At 40.2% G+C, this 19,466-nt stretch overlaps 1 protein-coding gene across 1 annotated transcript in view; it reads right to left on the reverse strand.

Annotated features, from left to right (window-relative positions):
- The window catches only part of LOC134529449 (protein still life, isoforms C/SIF type 2), a 496,520-nt gene that overhangs the window by 405,455 nt on the left and 71,599 nt on the right, over window positions 1-19,466 (reverse strand). The window lies entirely within an intron of this gene.

The following is a 19,466-nucleotide window of genomic DNA, read 5'->3' on the forward strand; positions in this document are numbered from 1 at the left end:
AATACCATTGCAGGATATTGATGTCGTTGTCGGATGCGTACCATCCGCTTTTGTAAGCGTGCCTCTTATACGTAGAAATGACTGCGAAGGTAAAGTACAAATATCTTGGTGCTGTACAGCAATGCGTACTTCCGATGGTAGTGCGTACGGTCCGAGCAGGAAAGGCTGGTACTCGTGCAATTCCATTTTCGTAATGCTGTCATCAAAAATGACCGGATCTTCCACGTTGAGGATTTCGTCTTCCATATTTATTCGGCACTTGTCCAATACTGAGGAGATACTTTATGTTGTCAGGTGTTAACGCACCGATGTCTGGTAGAGAACTGTTCTTATTCACGACAATACGATTTCTTTTATAACTGTTCGGTGTTACGAACTTTATGCCCATCGCTTCAAGTGCAGACGTAATGTAATTTCTTCGTCTTGAAAATTCACCAATCGTCCTCGCTGGTCAACGATTCTGACGACGACTTCGTGTGCGCACTTCACGACGACTGGAACGTAAATGATACTTTGCGGTACTTCTACCAGTTTATATCTTGGCGGGACCATCGGCGAAAACTCGTGCAGCATGTTGCTTAGTCTTCCGTTGAGATACGTTCCACTTGCCAAATTACAGTTTATTCTTATGACATTCACAGGCAAAATGTTTACTGCGCGCGTAGATTCGTACGTTATTCCTGTACCATACACCTTTGATTCGAATCCGAGCATCGTACCTATGGTCCCAGGTTTCGTAAAGTCTACATTTTCACTGCATGTTAGAATGCTTTTTTGAGTGTTTGGATTTCCACGCAGTTGAAAGTCTACATCCTGTGGTAACATATCCCTGATGTAATTTGCAATGTCATCTATTTCGTAAGAGCCAACAGGTAACTGTATTTCATGAGCGGTCCCATCGCTTTTCAGGAAGCAGATCTTGCAGTTTTCCTCGTCGATGTTCGGTATGGCATTATACGTTTGAAAATCTACGAGTCCGATACACCATTCTCCGTCTAAATCCAGAGGCGGGAAATGAACCGCCCGCAGCTCAGATGCGTGACCTGTCAAGGTAAGTGTTATCGACATGACTAATAAATTATCGTCACTGCACAACCTTTAAGTAGCAATTTTTATTTGTCAGCTAATTTTTGTTTGTTAAAAAGCGAAGACACAAGTGTCCGCAGTTTGTTTGATTAGGCCTCTGTTCCGTTTCGTAATTGTAAAACATTGTAGTGGTCCGACCCAGGTACAACCTAAGTTCTGGCGGAGGGCGTAAATTACCGAAACTGTCGTAGTACTCGGCCATGTTTCCAGTCTTTACATAGGCCACCCAGTGCGTGCCGCGACCCGCCGACGTGTCTAAATTAATGATGGCACGTTCGTGCGTTTTTGGCTTGCTGGGCAAAGTGTCTCGCATAAACACGCCACGGAAATTTGGTATTTTAAGTTTGCGTGCGTACTTTATTAAATCTACGTTGGTGAGCGGTCGTTTCGGCAGGGAACTTAGGATTTTCTCTTTACTCGTTTCTTTTTCATGCCTCGGCCTGCCTTGTGCGGCCGTAGGTACAGTCCTGCGCCGTTTTTTTTACCGATGGCAATGGCTTCCATGCTTGAATTATGTCTACGTGCTTCCTCCAACTGCTTGCGCTCATTCTTCGAAGTGTTGACTGCCCGCACTATACCGCTCGTTGCACCGATGAGGCCGCCGAGAACACCCAATGCAGGCAAAAGCAAAGGAAGAAATCCTCCTATAATCTTCTTGTCGAGAGTCTGTAATTTTTGCTTGGCTTTTTGCACACCTGCACCGATCTTGCGTTTGGTCTTGCGTGAGTTAGTCTTTGACTTGATGGAGCCGGCTCGACGAGCGCCCAGTCCTAATTTCGTCTTTGCCTTCATGATCTTAGATACGCCCCACGCTGCGATTTTCTCTCCTAGTCCCGCGTTCGACGATTTACTTATATCTTCGGCTTCCTGTGCCAATGTCTCGTCGGCCCGGTGCCTGGATTCCAGATCCTTGCTTAATGAATATGCGATATCGTGCTGCTTGCACTTTTCGTCGAGAGAATTAATGCCCACGTCACCGCGAGCTAACCTTTTCGCTAGTTTAGTGCCGGGGCCGCAGAATCTGTAGCCGGGAATGTGTAGCTCGAATGGTAGGTTGTTTATCAGCAAGTTTACGAGTCCCGCACCGATGTGTTTTTTGTTCTTACCTCTTCGAGTCATTACGCACAACTGACCAGAAAGTATAAATGTGTTTGATTTTATACAATTACTTTAGTACAATGCAGGTCGTCAAGCAAGACGTGTGTTTGCCCGTGCGCATTACGCAAGACGATGTATTTAGTGCGCGTGAATCACGACATGGCTTACTGTTGCCTTCTGCTGTACGATGCATAATGGCGGGTCCGTCCAACTGTGGCAAGACGTGTGTTTTACTGAGTTTACTGGAGGAACCAAATGGTCTTCGGTTCGAGAACGTTTACTTGTATTCCAAGTCGTTGCAACAGCCAAAGTACCAGCGCCTAGCAACTGTTCTACGATCTGTGGATGGTCTGGAGTATTTTCCGTTTAGCGATAATACCGATGTTGCACCTCCAAGCGAAGCAAAAGCCAATTCCGTGTTTGTTTTCGACGATGTAATGTGCGAGAAACAAGGCATAATACAAGAGTACTTTTCCATGGGCAGACACGCCAAGGTAGACTGCGTTTACCTGTGTCAGACGTACAGTCGTATTCCAAAACATCTCCTACGAGACAACGCAAATGTCATAGTTTTGTTTCGCATGGACGAACTTAATTTACGCCACGCTTATGATGATCACGTAAACACCGACATGACATTCCAGGAATTCAAAGACATGTGCTCCTTGTGTTGGAAAGAAGAACACGGATTCCTAGTTATAGTCAAAGACTGGCCTCTATATAAGGACAGGTACAGACGAGGTTTCGATCAGTTTATCACCAAACATGAGTCATAGCATTTCGAAATTCGGTCGTAGCAGTCGAGACTTACGTACTGCTCTCAAGTCTCATGACGACGTTATCCGCAAATACAATTCGCTACTGGCTCAAAACGTAGACGGGGTGAAAAAGGAATTTCTTGAGTACCTTGTAGCCATAGACCAGCGCGTGGAAGCTTCGGATTCTCGCATTCGCGACATGATCGAAGTATCGAATGCACAAAGACGTGACGATCTGAGGACTTTTCAAAGTAGTCTGAAAGCATCACTATCTCAATCGTCAACAAATTCAGATTTGGCCAAACACAAGAAAGAAGTTTCTGCGAACGAATAAAAAAGTATATAAGGAGGTCTTGCAATAAGTTTTCAGCCAGTACAATGTCGGACCTGGCCAGTGACCTTCATCGAGCTATACAGTCTGTTCGTGAAAAATATTTACTTGCTAGACGAACCAGACTTGCACGTGAGATGGAAAATGAGGAGATATTTAAACCAATCACTAGTCGCCTCGACGAACTTAAAAACAAGGAAGAACCAGCCTTCATTGTGAAGACAGAAGTTGAAGATGAAATGCCGACTGTAAAGAAGAGAAAGTATGAACCAGATCGAGAAGAAGAGGACTTAACAAGTACAGAGTCCATGCACAAGAAAAAAATACCGAAAAAGGGACATCAAGTTAATGCAATGGTCCGACCATACCTGACATCGTTTACGAGCCGGAATAATGACACGACCTACGGAGTGTACAGAAAACATAATAAGTGGTTCCTCGGTGCTAAAGAAATAGACTTTCTACCAGGAAACATCGTGCGCGTAGCAGAGTTCAAAACGCGCGGGACTCCGGGTCTGTACGAATTGCTGTTTCGCAGGGAACCTAAAGGATATTCTCACAACGACTTACAAGAGTACAAAAAACTGCTAGAGCTAACCAATGCACATTTTCGCGATAACGATCCAGATAGTGGTGTATATAAAGATGTAGATCATGAAAAAATGGACATTCTCGCTAATCTCTTCAGTGAACTAACAATACACGGAGAAGGTTTAAAAAGGCTAGAAAGTGGTCAGACATTTGACTATGTATATTGGGACGACCCTAATGAATTAGTTGATCGCCTTAGAATTCTACATGCTTCGCTTAGTGTAGGAAACTATTCGCACATCAACGAAATAGTCTCCATACTTGAAGAACTGAAGGAAGCCGGCTACATACAATGAGTCGAACCGGAATCGCTCGCGAACTTCATGCTCCTGCTAGACGAAAATACCTTCGTCGCAAAGTCATAGTTCGTGGAATTGATGATTTATTCCAGGCGGACCTTGTTGAGATGGTACCGTATTCCCGATTGAATAAAGGTTTCAAGTACATGTTGACAGTCATCGATGTTTATAGCAAGTTCGCTTGGGCTAGACCTGTAAAATCAAAGACTGCAACTGACGTAACCAAGGCCATGAACAATATTTTGCGTGATGGACGTGTACCGTCGCACCTGCAAACGGACCTCGGGAAAGAATTCTACAATGCAACCTTCAAGGCTTTGATGAAGAAGTATGGCATCAAACACTACTCTACATTTAGTAACGTCAAGGCCTCCGTTATCGAAAGGTTTAACAGAACTTTGCGTTCCAAGATGTGGCGACAGTTCATAGCTAACGGAAATTACAAATGGCTTGACATCTTGTCGAAACTAATAAGCGAGTATAATTCCACTGTGCATTCTACCACGAAAATGAAGCCAAAGGACGTAACGGACAATCGCCTGCTTCAAACAGTGTTTTCCAACACGAAGAAGAAAGATCCACGAAAGAAAAAAGCTAACGTCGGTGACATTGTGCGAATCTCCAAGCAGAAAGGTATCTTCGAGAAAGGTTTCACTGCAAACTGGAGTCCCGAACTTTTCCGTGTGACACATGTTCGTGAATCAGAGCCTAGGACCTACTACCTCGAAGATTTGGACCACAAACCTATCCATGGAGGCTTCTATGCCGAAGAGATTCAGCCTACGTTGTATCCCGATACGTACTTGGTGGAGAAGATTATAAAACGAAGAAATGGACGGTCCTACGTCAAGTGGTGGGGCTTTCCACCTCGCTTTAATTCGTGGGTGGCAGATGCAGATGTCGAGAAATCCACAAAACTTTAGTAATTTGTCTGTGTATTTTTTTGTACTTGTAGTAGTGTATTGAATTTATGTAATAAATTTTTTTTAAAAGAACTTGTGGTGTTTTTATTTTCTCAAACCTAACACTTTTTTAGTATTTTTTAAATTAAAGTTGTTTTGTATCGGCCAGGGATCGAACCAAGGGCCTAAGTCGATCTAATCAATCAGTATATGGATTACAAATTTATTTAATGATTTCTGAACTATTTCCCGGATCTCTAGCATTAAAATTACACATTTCCAATATGGTGGTCTTGATGTCTGATAGGATGGTGGTCGTAGAGGATTTAGAGTCTCTTTACGAATGTTGAACATGGTTTATTTAAATTATTTTTTTTACATAAGATTAAACATTATTGCAACGATCGGGTATCGAACCGAGGACGGGAATCGATCGAATCAATATGTAAATTAATGAGTGATTTATTTAATGAATTTTGTAACTTTTCCCGAATTTCTAGCTAAATAATTACGGATTTTCAAGATGGCGGCCAAATGACAAGATGGCGGGTGTCACAGCAATAATAAATGATTACTGCACTCTAGCGGATACGAATTAAACTAACATGTCATCGGCGTACTCTAGCCGACGATACAATGATGATGGCTTCCAGCATCGAAGACAAGATGGCGGACATGACGTCATACTAGGTGACGATATATATGCTTTGAAAAAAATTGGTGGGAGTCAGTCTGCCTGCAGTCACCTAGGGGGAAGGATCGGTCGCCATTTTTATTTTTTTGCACTCGTCGGGTTCGAACCGAGGACTCCGAACTCCGTGTCGTACATGTTTGTTTTTTGTAATTATTTTATTAAAATTTTATTAAATTAATTTTTTTATAATTTTTAAAAAAAATTTCGTTAAAATCGGATAATAAATAAAGATTTTCAAGATGGCGTCCAAATTTCAAGATGGCGACCGTAACGGAAATTGCAACGATGACGTCATCATCCAATATGGCGGAAAACACATCGCCGGAATTTTCTAGAACACAATGACGTCATTCAAAATGGCGGATCCAAGAAGGCGGATCCAAAATGGCCGCCGTGATCTACTTGTCCCGTTACGTTGTGTCCCGTTACGATATGTCCCGTTACGCTGTGTCCCGTTGACCTTATCCAATATGGCCGCCGTGACGTCACAATCCAAGATGGCCGCCGTGACGTCACAATCCAAGATGGCCGCCGTGACGTCAAAATCCAAGATGGCGGACCGACAATCTCAATCCACCGCCTGAGGCCTGTCCCAGTATGCCCTATTATATACTACTTACCGACAACTTTGTTTCCGTCGTTTGTTCCTAGAGAGCGCCAGCGTCGCTCTGTCTCATCACATAAGGTCGATGTTCCATTACCTACCAGAGCTATTATGATCCTTATCGACATATTAAATTTATTTTTTTATGAAAAATATATTGGAAACGCTGTGATTCGAACCATCACAGCTCTGATCTCTAGGTTGGAAAACATACGCCTTTAACCGCTCGGCTATCGAGACATTTACCAGACTGAAAATTAAATAAGGTATATAAAAACAATAACATGCATATTTGGACTTGTAATTTTTTTAATTTAAAGTAATAATAGCACCACCTGTTCGAGACAGAACCACCATCTTGTATTAAGACGTAACTGTTGCAATTATCGTTATGGTCGCCATCTTGAAAATCCGTAATTCTTATGTTAGAAAATCGGGAAAAATTTCAAAAATCATTAAAAAAATTAATCAACCTAATTAAATAATAAAAAAATCCTTTAAACCACCGTTGCACTTTTCGTGACGACCGCCATCTTGAAATCACCCGCTGGAGATCATCATCTTGTTTTCGTCCGCTAGAGTGTGCTGATACCATGTTAGTATAAGTATCTAGTCACCACACATTTGTCCTTGACCTTGAACTTTGTCCTTGACCTTGAACTTTGACCTTGACTTTGACCTTGAAATTTGACCTTCACCTTGTAATTTGACCTTGACATTGAAATTTGACCTTAACCTTGAAATTTGACTTTGACCTTGAAATTTGACCTTGACCTTGAAATTTGACTTTGTCCTTTAAATTAGACTTTGTCCTTGTCGTCCATCATGGATCCGACATTTTATGTTCAGTACATGCTACCAGGAGCTACCACCTGTCGGAGTACACCATCTTGTGTGTGTACTTGTATTATAGAGTACATTTCCATCTGGATGATTTTATTCTAACCCGCAACAGTGCAGTAATCATTTATTACCGAGGTGCCCCCGCCATCTTGAAATTCGGCAGCCATCTTGAAATCATGTAATAATGTAGCTAGAAAAGCGGGAAAAAATCCAAAATTCATTAATTAAATCACTCATTAACTTACGTATTGATTCGATCCGCTCCAGTCCTTGGTTCGATCCCTGAATGATGCAATAATGTTTAATTTTATGAAAAAAAATAATAATAATTTCAATAAACCATGTTAAACTTTCGTAAAGAGACTGTAAATCCTCTACTACCATCATCCTATCCGACATCAAGACCAACATCTTGGAATTTTCGTAATAATTAAACTAAAAATTCAGGAAAAAGTTAAAAATTTATAAAATAAATTTGCAAACAATATACTGATTAATTAGGTCGTCTAGGGTCCTTTGCACGATTCTGGACGAAGCTAAAATACATTTAATTTAAATACCAGAAAAGCGTTCGGTTAGAGAAATAAAACACCACAAAGTCTTTTACAAACATAATATTTATTACACAATTTCTATCCTACTACAGAATCACTTGCGAAAGCCAGCAAACTTATAAACATTTAGCTTTGCATAGACGTGCAACGACTACTTCTTAGCTCCAAATGCTCCAGCAGCTCCAAATGCTCCAACAGCCTCCAAATGCTCCAACAGCCTCCAAATGGCTCCAACAGCTCCAAATGCTCCAACTACCCTTTCTTTCAACAGCTCCAATGATATTGGGCTACAATGCTACGAGTCTAAGAGACTACGAGGCTACAAGGCTACGAGTCTAAAAGGATCTAGCTGGTTCCGAGTTATACATGGCTGAGAGACTGCATGACTAAAAGACCGCATGACTACGAAACTACATGTCTATGAAGCTACATGGATACAAGTCTACTCGGCTCCAACACGCAATGTACACACAGTACACACAGGAAACTGAACGTACACACAGTACACACAGGAAACGGAACGGACACACAGTACACACAGGAAATCGGAACGTACACACAGGAAACGGAACGTACACACAGTACACACAGGAGACGGAACGTACACACAGGAAACGGAACGTACACACAGTACACACAGGAAACGTAACGTACACACAGGAAAACGAAATGTACACACAGGAAAACGAAATGTACAAACAGGAAAACGAAATGTACAAACAGGAAAACGAAATGTACAAACAGGAAAACGAAATGTACAAACAGGAAAACGAAATGTACAAACAGGAAAATGAAATGTACAAACAGGAAAACGAAATGTACACACAGGAAAACGAAATGTACAAACAGGAAAACGAAATGTACAAACAGGAAAACGAAATGTACAAACAGGAAAACGAAATGTACAAACAGGAAAACGAAATGTACACACAGTAAAACGAAATGTACAAACAGGAAAACGAAATGTACAAACAGGAAAACGAAATGTACAAACAGGAAAACGAAATGTACAAACAGGAAAACGAAATGTACACACAGGAAAACGGAATGTACACACCGGAAATCGGAACGTACACACAGTACACACAGGAAACGGAATGATCACACATACAGTAGCGGAAACACAGGTTTATTTGGAAATCAGGATACAAGAAATAAATCATACTTTTTTAAAATATAAATAATTCATTTTATTTTTCATTAGTACACACATGACAGTTAATCAAATGATTATTGTATGTAGCCAGAGTAGTATATAATAGGGGCTCCGAGATCTGGCTTCTGGCTGAGGTGCCGAGGTGCCGGTCCGCCATCTTGGATTGTGACGTCACGGCGGCAAAAATTCCTCAAAATTCCTCAAAAATGACTCAAAATGACTCAAAAGTTCCCGTTTTAAGAAAAAATTTCCCGTTTTCGAGGGAAAAATTCACGTTTCGAGGGAAAATTTCCCGTTTTATTCCTCAAAAATCCCAACGGCTAGAAATGTCCTGATAGAGGCTTAAGCATCCTTAACTCAAGCCTCAGTTAAGCCTCTATCAGGATGTGACCTTGACCTTTGACCTTGACCTTGACCTCGGCGGCCATTTTGGATCCGACATTTTGGATGACGTCATTGTGTTCTAGAAAATTCCTGTGATGTGTTTTCCGCCATATTGGATGATGACGTCATCGTTGCATTTTCCGTTACGGCCGCCATCTTTAACTTTTTTATTTATTATCCGATTTTAAAGAAATTTTTTTTTAAAAAATATAAAAAAATTCAAATAATAAAATTTTAATAAAATACTTATAAAAATATACTTTTACGACACGGAGGTCAGAGTCCTCGGTTCGAACCCGGTGAGGGCAAAAAATTAAAAATGGCAACCGATCCTTCCCCCGCGGTGGCTGCAGGCATACTGACTCCCACCACTTTTTTTCAAAGCATATATATCGTCAGGTAGTATGACGTCATGTCCGCCATCTTGTCCTCGTATGCTGAAAGCCATCATCAGTGCATCGTCGGCGAGAGTGCGCTGACGCCATGTTAGTTTAATTCTTATCCGCTAGAGTGCAGTAATCATTTATTATTGCTGTGACACCCGACATCTTGTCATTTGGCCGCCATCTTGAAAATCCGTAATTATTTAGCTAGAAATTCGGGAAAAATTCCAAAATTCATTAAATCAATCAATCATTAATTTACCTATCGAATAGTTACTTGGTTCGATCTAGGATGATGCAAAAAAATAAATATAACATCAATTTAACATAATAGTAACAGGTTCGAGGAATTAAACACAGCAAGTTCTTTTACAAACATAATATTTATTACATAATTTCTATTCTACTACAGGATCACTTGCGAAAGACATCAATCTTTTAAATATTTAGCCCTGCAGCGGTGTGAAATGACTAATTCTTAGCTCCAATCGGTTTATACTAGACAGAGTCCAGCCAGAACCTTTACAGACATAGTCCTCCTCTTCTTGACAGAGTTTCTGGATACTGTTTTTAACAGTTTGCTTCACATCGTTAGAACTGTAAATTACTGCAGCCGATGTCTTGAATGCACACTTCTTCACTTTGTCATCTAACGGACATGGCTTTCCATATAGACAGTCCAACCACAAGTTATATTTTAATGGACCTTTTGTTGCTACGTCATCAGTAAGCTGATTGATTATGTCCTGTCTGATAAAATGGAGAAAAGTACAAATGTCCTTCGACTCACCGAACGTATTTAGATAATAGTAGTCCTTCAATGTTCCACGAAATGCAGACTGCGCCAAGTAGAAGCCATTATCATTCACTTGTAATGCTCCGAACACAGTCTTAGGTTTATTTTCCTGTTCACACGCCATACCAATCGGTTGCTGCACATCGGTTTTCTTGCTTGTACGCTCACGAGCCTTCAACCTAAACCGAGGAGTCGAAATTTCTGCAGGTAGTTCAGCAGTAGGCACACGGACTTCACCTTTACAGTTTTTCACATGTCGTCGCAAATTATCAATTCGAGTAAACCATTCATGACACTCATCACAGCGAAACTTCATGCGAGAAGGATTCTTCGTGCATTTGCTCCGCTCATGTCTTCGTGCATCATGGGAAAATGCGAACGTCGTATCATAGTAGCTGCAAGGATACCGTGGTGATGAAGACGAGCCTGTCAGACCTGATCCAGATACAGGCGTTGCAACAGTAGTACCATTTCCAGGCATACTCTTATGCGCATCGATGCAGCGTTGTTGCGACGAAACCTTTACTTTCTGCCGCACAGCAGGACCTTTGCATGCCTTCATGTGCGTTTTCATATTATCTTTTCTTGTAAATTGCTTGCGACACTTAATACAGCCAAACATTTTACGATATAGGTTCTTGGCACATTCGCTCCTCTCGTGTCGTCGAGCATTGCTGACGTTTGAGAAAATCTTGTCACAGTAACGACATCGATGTTCGTTAGTTGTTGACGATTCGCCATCCATTGAAGTCTCCATCGAGGGTGAAACAGCGTTCGTCGAGGTTTCCTGTACAGTCAGCACTACCGGCATTAAAGTCTCTTCTTTTGGTGGTATCACATCTGTTGAAATCTCCTCCAGTGTTGACGTCGTCGTTGCCAACGGGATCTGCTCCTTCTCCATCGTAGCTGTCGTCAAGGTTCCCGTAGTCGACGGTACAACCTCCATCGAGTTCGGCGTTAAAGACGGTAAAGATGCCATCGAGGTCTCAAGAACAGCTAATTGACACGACTTATGCACCAGAAGAAACAAACTAGGTGATCCTTACACCGCCGTCGTCTGAAACAAACTGAGCGTCCTGCTGTCTAGGACTCGCTTATATACATGCACCGGATGGAATAATACGCTAGTCAAATCAAGAACAATTGATTATAATACTAGAGTCAAAACAACATTAAAAAAATAGAAGCACCATCAAAAAAAAGGAAGCACACTTGGAAGCACCGACAACGAAAAGGCAGCACATTTGGAAGCACCGACAACGAAAAAGGCAGCACCATCATCGAAAAGGCCGCACATTTGTCATTGACTCCAATATTCATTGGCTCCAATATTCATTGTTTCCATCAGTCTATTGATTCTATCAGTCTAGTGACTCCAACAGTCATTGACACCAACGGCCTTTTTCTTCATCAGCTCCAATGATATTTGGCTAGAATGCTACGAGTCTAAGAGACCATGAGGCTACAATTCTACGAGTGTACAAGACTCCTCCAACTACCTTCAAGTGTATAAAGCTCCAAATGCTCCAACAGCTCCAACACGCAATGTACGCGCAATACATGCAATTTACACGCAATAAATGTAATGATTACACAGTACACACACAGGAAACGGAACGTACACACAGTACACACAGGAAACGGAACGTACACACAGTACACACAGGAAACGGAACGTACACACAGTACACACAGGAAACGGAACGTACACACAGTACACACAGGGAACGGAACGTACACACAGTACACACAGGAAACGGAACGTACACACAGTACACACAGGAAACGGAACGTACACACAGTACACACAGGAAACGGATCGAACACGTAATATTCACGCAATGGACACACAGTACACGCAGAGTACACGCAATTTACACAAAGTACACCCAATGTACGCAATGTACGCAATATATATGTAATGTACACACAATGACTACGCCTCGTTCGCGCAGGACAAGCATTTAATGAAAACGAAGCACGTTTGGACGGAAATTCTATAAAACGAAAGCTCATTTAACGAAAAGGAGGCGCATTCTCTCGTTCATTCAACTTGGTAGGATACGATCTTCAATGATAAGTTAGGATATAATCTCTCCAACAGTCTATGAATCCAACAGTTTATATTTCCATTAGCCATCGACTCCAACAGTCATTGACTCCAACAGTCATTGGCTCCAACAGTCATTGCCTCCAACAGTCATCGTCTCCAACGGCCTTTTGGTTCATCAGCTCCAATGATATTTGGTTAGAATGCTACGACTCTAAGAGACTATGAGACTACAATTCTACGAGTGTACAAGACTCCTCCAACTACCTTCAAGCGTACAAAGCTCCAACTACTTCGGCAGCATTATGTTATAATAGTACAAGGCTACTTGACTACGAAGCTACAAGTCTACATGGCTCCAATTGCGGCATCTGTCTTCGTCTGAATTTTCTCTTTGACTCCAACTCCGCCCGTCATCATCTCTTCGATCTGCACCTCGATTATGTTATAATAGTACAAGGCTACTTGTCTATGAAGCTACAAGTCTACATGGCTCCAATTACGGCATCTGTCTTCGGCTGAATTTTCTCTTTGGCTCCAACTGCTACAGCAGCATTATGTTATAATAGTACAAGGCTACTTGACTACGAAGCTACACATCTACAAGGCTCCAATTATCACATCTGTCTTCGTCAGCATTTTCTCTTTTGCTCCCACTGCTCCAACAGCATTATGTTATATGATTCCATGGATACTTTGTTACGTAGCTACAGGTCTACGAGGTTCCAATGCGTCATGTTTACGAAGCTTCCAGAACACAGGGTTACGAGACTGCGAGGCTACAGGACTACGAAGCTTCCAGGACACGAGGCTACATGGCTACGAGACTACATGACTCTAACTGATTACAATAGCACCACTCAGTGGTGAGAGTTAGGTTATCTCATGCAAAAGTACTTTATGCATGTAGTTCTGCTTTTCAACAACAGATGTCGCCACATGTTGCTTGCAGGTAAATAATATTTAGTTCTTTTATGCGGGATGCGGGATGCGGGATGCTCACTAACGATCGCAAAAGAAGGATGGCTTCGCTAGACTCCAAGGAAAAGGAAGTTCGTCTTGCATGTTGGTGCTCCACAGATGTCTCATGGCGTAATATTATTTGACTGAGTAATGATATTTGTCAATTCCACCTGATAAAAATATTACAAGTTTTGATTTAGTAGCAGAAATTATCGAATTAAATGTAACTCCAATTAAAATGACATGTCTCAATAGACAAAAAAAATCCATGCAGAGAGTGGTTCCTCAGAATAGTCAGAAACACTTGAAGAAACCACAGGAATGATTGCAAGAACACTTGAAAAACCATCAAATTATTGACATTAATAATCAGGAGCACACGGAGAAAAAACCATCATAATATTGGCAAGAATAATCAGGAGCACACGGATAAAACCATCATAATATTGACCAGATTAATCAGAAGTACTCGGAGAAAACCACCACATGTTTTCCTTGATATCATAAAATTACAGGAAAAAAATATTTAAAAATAAAAATAAATTAATAAAAAAATAAAAAAAATAAAAAATTGCATAAATTTCTGGCTTGTACAAGAACTCTATCTTTGCTCAACAATGATAAGTTTACAAGCTAGCAGAAACTGTTTATGCAATTTTTTATATTGAAGGAAATATTGAAGGATGTTGATGGTATCGGGAAGACTGAAACTAATGAAGGTATCAACACTGTGAAAAGTGAGAATACATTCAAGCCTATATTTAGCAGATCCTCCATACTTTGTATAAATGGTGGACTCCTGAAAAGGAAGCATACAGACGATGAAGACACTTCGACATCAACGATAATGAGTTCTTGCAGTAATCTGGGTGAAGACGTCTTCTACGGTGATTGCTACAGTGACTCTGAGGCTGTTTACAAGGCATAGACTGTGATGCAGAACCTAAAGCTGACAAGATCGAAGAATGTGGTGGTGCCCTGAGACCGAAGCGATGGAAACGTCGTGTTATAATAAATAAATCTGATCAAGCTTGTGATGATCGCTGGCTAGATGATGAAAGTAACCGTGAGGATGGTGTTAAAACGGAAGACACCAGAGATCATAATATTTATAATAAACATACAATGAAGATGGTGGCAGAAGAGATTGATTCCACATCATGGAAAGATCCAAAAATATTGGTTGTCCGGCTAAGAGTGATGGTGGCATCTGATCGTAGAGGGAACTACTCGCATATCGTGGAAGTATCGACCATACTTAAAGAACTTCGGAACGCTGGCTACATACAATAATCATTTGATTAACTGTCATGTGTGTACTAATGAAAAATAAAATGAATTATTTATATTTTAAAAAAGTATGATTTATTTCTTGCATCCTGATTTCCAAATAAACCTGTGTTTCCGCTACTGTATGTGTGATCATTCCGTTTCCTGTGTGTACTGTGTGTACGTTCCGATTTCCTGTGTGTACATTCCGTTTTCCTGTGTGTACATTTCGTTTTCCTGTTTGTACATTTCGTTTTCCTGTTTGTACATTTCGTTTTCCTGTTTGTACATTTCGTTTTCCTGTTTGTACATTTCGTTTTCCTGTTTGTACATTTCGTTTTCCTGTTTGTACATTTCGTTTTCCTGTTTGTACATTTCGTTTTCCTGTGTGTACATTTCGTTTTCCTGTTTGTACATTTCGTTTTCCTGTGTGTACATTTCGTTTTCCTGTGTGTACGTTACGTTTCCTGTGTGTACTGTGTGTACGTTCCGTTTCCTGTGTGTACGTTCCGTCTCCTGTGTGTACTGTGTGTACGTTCCGTTTCCTGTGTGTACGTTCCGATTTCCTGTGTGTACTGTGTGTACGTTCCGTTTCCTGTGTGTACTGTGTGTACGTTCAGTTTCCTGTGTGTACTGTGTGTACAATGCGTGTTGGAGCCGAGTAGACTTGTATCCATGTAGCTTCATAGACATGTAGTTTCGTAGTCTGCGGTCTTTTAGTCATGCAGTCTCTCAGCCATGTATAACTCGGAACCAGCTAGATACTTTTAGACTCGTAGCCTTGTAGCCTCGTAGTCTCTTAGACTCGTAGCATTGTAGCCCAATATCATTGGAGCTGTTGAAAGAAAGGGTAGTTGGAGCATTTGGAGCTGTTGGAGCCATTTGGAGGCTGTTGGAGCATTTGGAGGCTGTTGGAGCATTTGGAGCTGCTGGAGCATTTGGAGCTAAGAAGTAGTCGTTGCACGTCTATGCAAAGCTAAATGTTTATAAGTTTGCTGGCTTTCGCAAGTGATTCTGTAGTAGGATAGAAATTGTGTAATAAATATTATGTTTGTAAAAGACTTTGTGGTGTTTTATTTCTCTAACCGAACGCTTTTCTGGTATTTAAATTAAATGTATTTTAGCTTCGTCCAGAATCGTGCAAAGGACCCTAGACGACCTAATTAATCAGTATATTGTTTGCAAATTTATTTTATAAATTTTTAACTTTTTCCTGAATTTTTAGTTTAATTATTACGAAAATTCCAAGATGTTGGTCTTGATGTCGGATAGGATGATGGTAGTAGACGATTTACAGTCTCTTTACGAAAGTTTAACATGGTTTATTGAAATTATTATTATTTTTTTTTCATAAAATTAAACATTATTGCATCATTCAGGGATCGAACCAAGGACTGGAGCGGATCGAATCAATACGTAAGTTAATGAGTGATTTAATTAATGAATTTTGGATTTTTTCCCGCTTTTCTAGCTACATTATTACATGATTTCAAGATGGCTGCCGAATTTCAAGATGGCGGGGGCACCTCGGTAATAAATGAATACTGCACTGTTGCGGGTTAGAATAAAATCATCCAGATGGAAATGTACTCTATAATACAAGTACACACACAAGATGGTGTACTCCGACAGGTGGTAGCTCCTGGTAGCATGTACTGAACATAAAATGTCGGATCCATGATGGACGACAAGGACAAAGTCTAATTTAAAGGACAAAGTCAAATTTCAAGGTCAAGGTCAAATTTCAAGGTCAAGGTCAAATTTCAAGGTCAAGGTCAAATTTCAAGGTTAAGGTCAAATTTCAATGTCAAGGTCAAATTACAAGGTGAAGGTCAAATTTCAAGGTCAAAGTCAAGGTCAAAGTTCAAGGTCAAGGACAAAGTTCAAGGTCAAGGACAAATGTGTGGTGACTAGATACTTATACTAACATGGTATCAGCACACTCTAGCGGACGAAAACAAGATGATGATCTCCAGCGGGTGATTTCAAGATGGCGGTCGTCACGAAAAGTGCAACGGTGGTTTAAAGGATTTTTTTATTATTTAATTAGGTTGATTAATTTTTTTAATGATTTTTGAAATTTTTCCCGATTTTCTAACATAAGAATTACGGATTTTCAAGATGGCGACCATAACGATAATTGCAACAGTTACGTCTTAATACAAGATGGTGGTTCTGTCTAGTAAAGGTGGTGCTATTATTACTTTAAATTAAAAAAATTACAAGTCCAAATATGCATGTTATTGTTTTTATATACCTTATTTAATTTTCAGTCTGGTAAATGTCTCGATAGCCGAGCGGTTAAAGGCATATGTTTTCCAACCTAGAGATCAGAGCTGTGATGGTTCGAATCACAGCGTTTCCAATATATTTTTCATAAAAAAATAAATTTAATATGTCGATAAGGATCATAATAGCTCTGGTAGGTAATGGAACATCGACCTTATGTGATGAGACAGAGCGACGCTGGCGCTCTCTAGGAACAAACGACGGAAACAAATTTGTCGGTATCCAAGATGGCGACATCCAGTGGAACAGAAAAAAATCAAGAGCGACGATGGTGCTATCTAGGAACAAACAACTGAAACAAAGTCGACTGTATCCAAGATGGCGGCCTCCAGTGGAACAGAAAAAAATCAAGAGCGACGATGGTGTTATCTAGGAACAAACAGCTGAAACAGAGTCGTCGGTATCCAAGATGGCGGCCTCCAGTGGAACAGAAAAAAATCAAGAGCGACGCTGGCGCTATCTAGGAACAAACTGCTGAAACAGAGTCGTCGGTATCCAAGATGGCGGCCTCCAGTGGAAAATAAAAAAAATCAAAAGCGACGCTGGCGCTAGTCAGGAACAAACAGCTGAAACAGAGTCGTCGGTATCCAAGATGGCAGCCTCCAGTGGAACATAAAAAAATCAATATGGCGACAGAGATGAAAATTTCATCATAATGAGTGGGGCGCTCGATTTAAATATGTCGGATCCAAGATGGCCTCCGTGATCTACTTGTCCCGTTACGTTGTGTCCCGTTACATTGTGTCCCGTTACGTTGTGTCCCGTTACGTTGTGTCCCGTTACGTTGTGTCCCGTTACGTTGTGTCCTGTTACGATGCATCCAAGATGGCGGATCCAAGATGGCGGATCCAAAATGGCCGCCGGGGTCAAGGTCAAGGTCAAGGTCAAGGTCATCCAAGATGGCCGCCGTGACGTCACAATCCAAGATGGCGGACAGACAATCACAATCCACGCGCCTGCGCCTGGCGCAGCTCCGGCTATTATATACTACTCAAAGCGTTCAAGCATACATACATAAAACAACTTAATGCTGAAACAATGTACATCATTGTTTTCAGTTATTTATTCAAAAACATTCATTTTTTATGTATTTGTTGTGTTTCTTTGTGTTTGTATTTAAATAGAACTAAACTAAACATATCGCTGTTGGCAATGAACGTATCGTCGCTATTATCGTCTTACTTACAAAACACTTATTGTAATCTTAGGCGTAACGAGGAGCACAATGAGAAATAAATGATCATATTTTTTATATGAAAGTTTCTTGATGGGGAGGGGGAGTGGTTCTCCCCGAAAATGTTTTTAAAAATATGTTGCCATAAACTGTATTTTAATCTAGCTGAGGACCCTTAAGGCTAAGATCCATAGTTTTGCAGCCACCAGGGAAATTATTTCTCCCATGAATATAATTGTAGGTAAACAAACGTAAAAGACATAGTTTTGTAAAGAAAGCTTTGAATTTTTAAAATATGATGGAAAAAAATTCTAAAAAAAATTATTTTTATAACATTTTTACTAAGAAAATTTTAAAACTAAATATAAGTTATTTATAAAAACTGTTCAAGGCTTTGCACACAATGTAAATGAAGTATCCTGAACAATTATAATTTTTCTTAAATGTTTACATACCGTACAGAATTTAAATTACTTGAGTTTAAAACTTGTTATTCAACCGACGCGTGAAGCCCAAGCAACGAACGAATGATGCGTGAGTTCAGCATTACGCCGCTAGATGTCCCAACTATCGCAGAGTAGTTCTGGAGGAAAAACATTGTTTTTGAAAGGATCGACTACCAAACTGGTGCCGGTGACAGTGAGTCGTTGTATTTTGAAGATAGAAAGAAGCTAATCGACGAAAACTCTTCCATTTCCTTCGAACTATATTGAACATTGAAATATTAATTTCCTAATATTTCACAGATTCGAATTGACGGTACTCTGTAGAACTGTAATTATCATTTTATTCTCTATTAGTTTTTCTTCATGGCAAAGTTTATTGTATTTATATTAATAGTCCTATTGCGTGAACCAATCGTGACCTAGTATATAATATACATTTAAAATATATTATACATAAGAGCGGAAATGATACCTATCTGTGAAAACTAGGCAAATTATGTGGTTAGGAATCTGAAAGATGTACTAGCAAAACTGTGCCATACCAATGTAGTAGTTGCACGCTTACAAGCGTGCAGTGTTACACATTTGAATTGTTTGGTTTCAAAACAGCATAAACTTTTTTCTTTATATTACTTTTGACAGAAACACGTGACCTCTTTCGCTCAATTGTACGCACTGGGAATATCAGGTAAGGCAATATTTTGAATGTTATTGTAATTTTGGTAATTTTAAATATATGTTTTATGTGTAGTAAAGTAATTTTTAATTTTTATAATTTAATTTTTTATAGTTGGTT

This window comes from Bacillus rossius, chromosome 2 (genome assembly GCF_032445375.1).
Source record: "Bacillus rossius redtenbacheri isolate Brsri chromosome 2, Brsri_v3, whole genome shotgun sequence".
Taxonomy (NCBI): Eukaryota; Metazoa; Arthropoda; class Insecta; order Phasmatodea; family Bacillidae; genus Bacillus; species Bacillus rossius.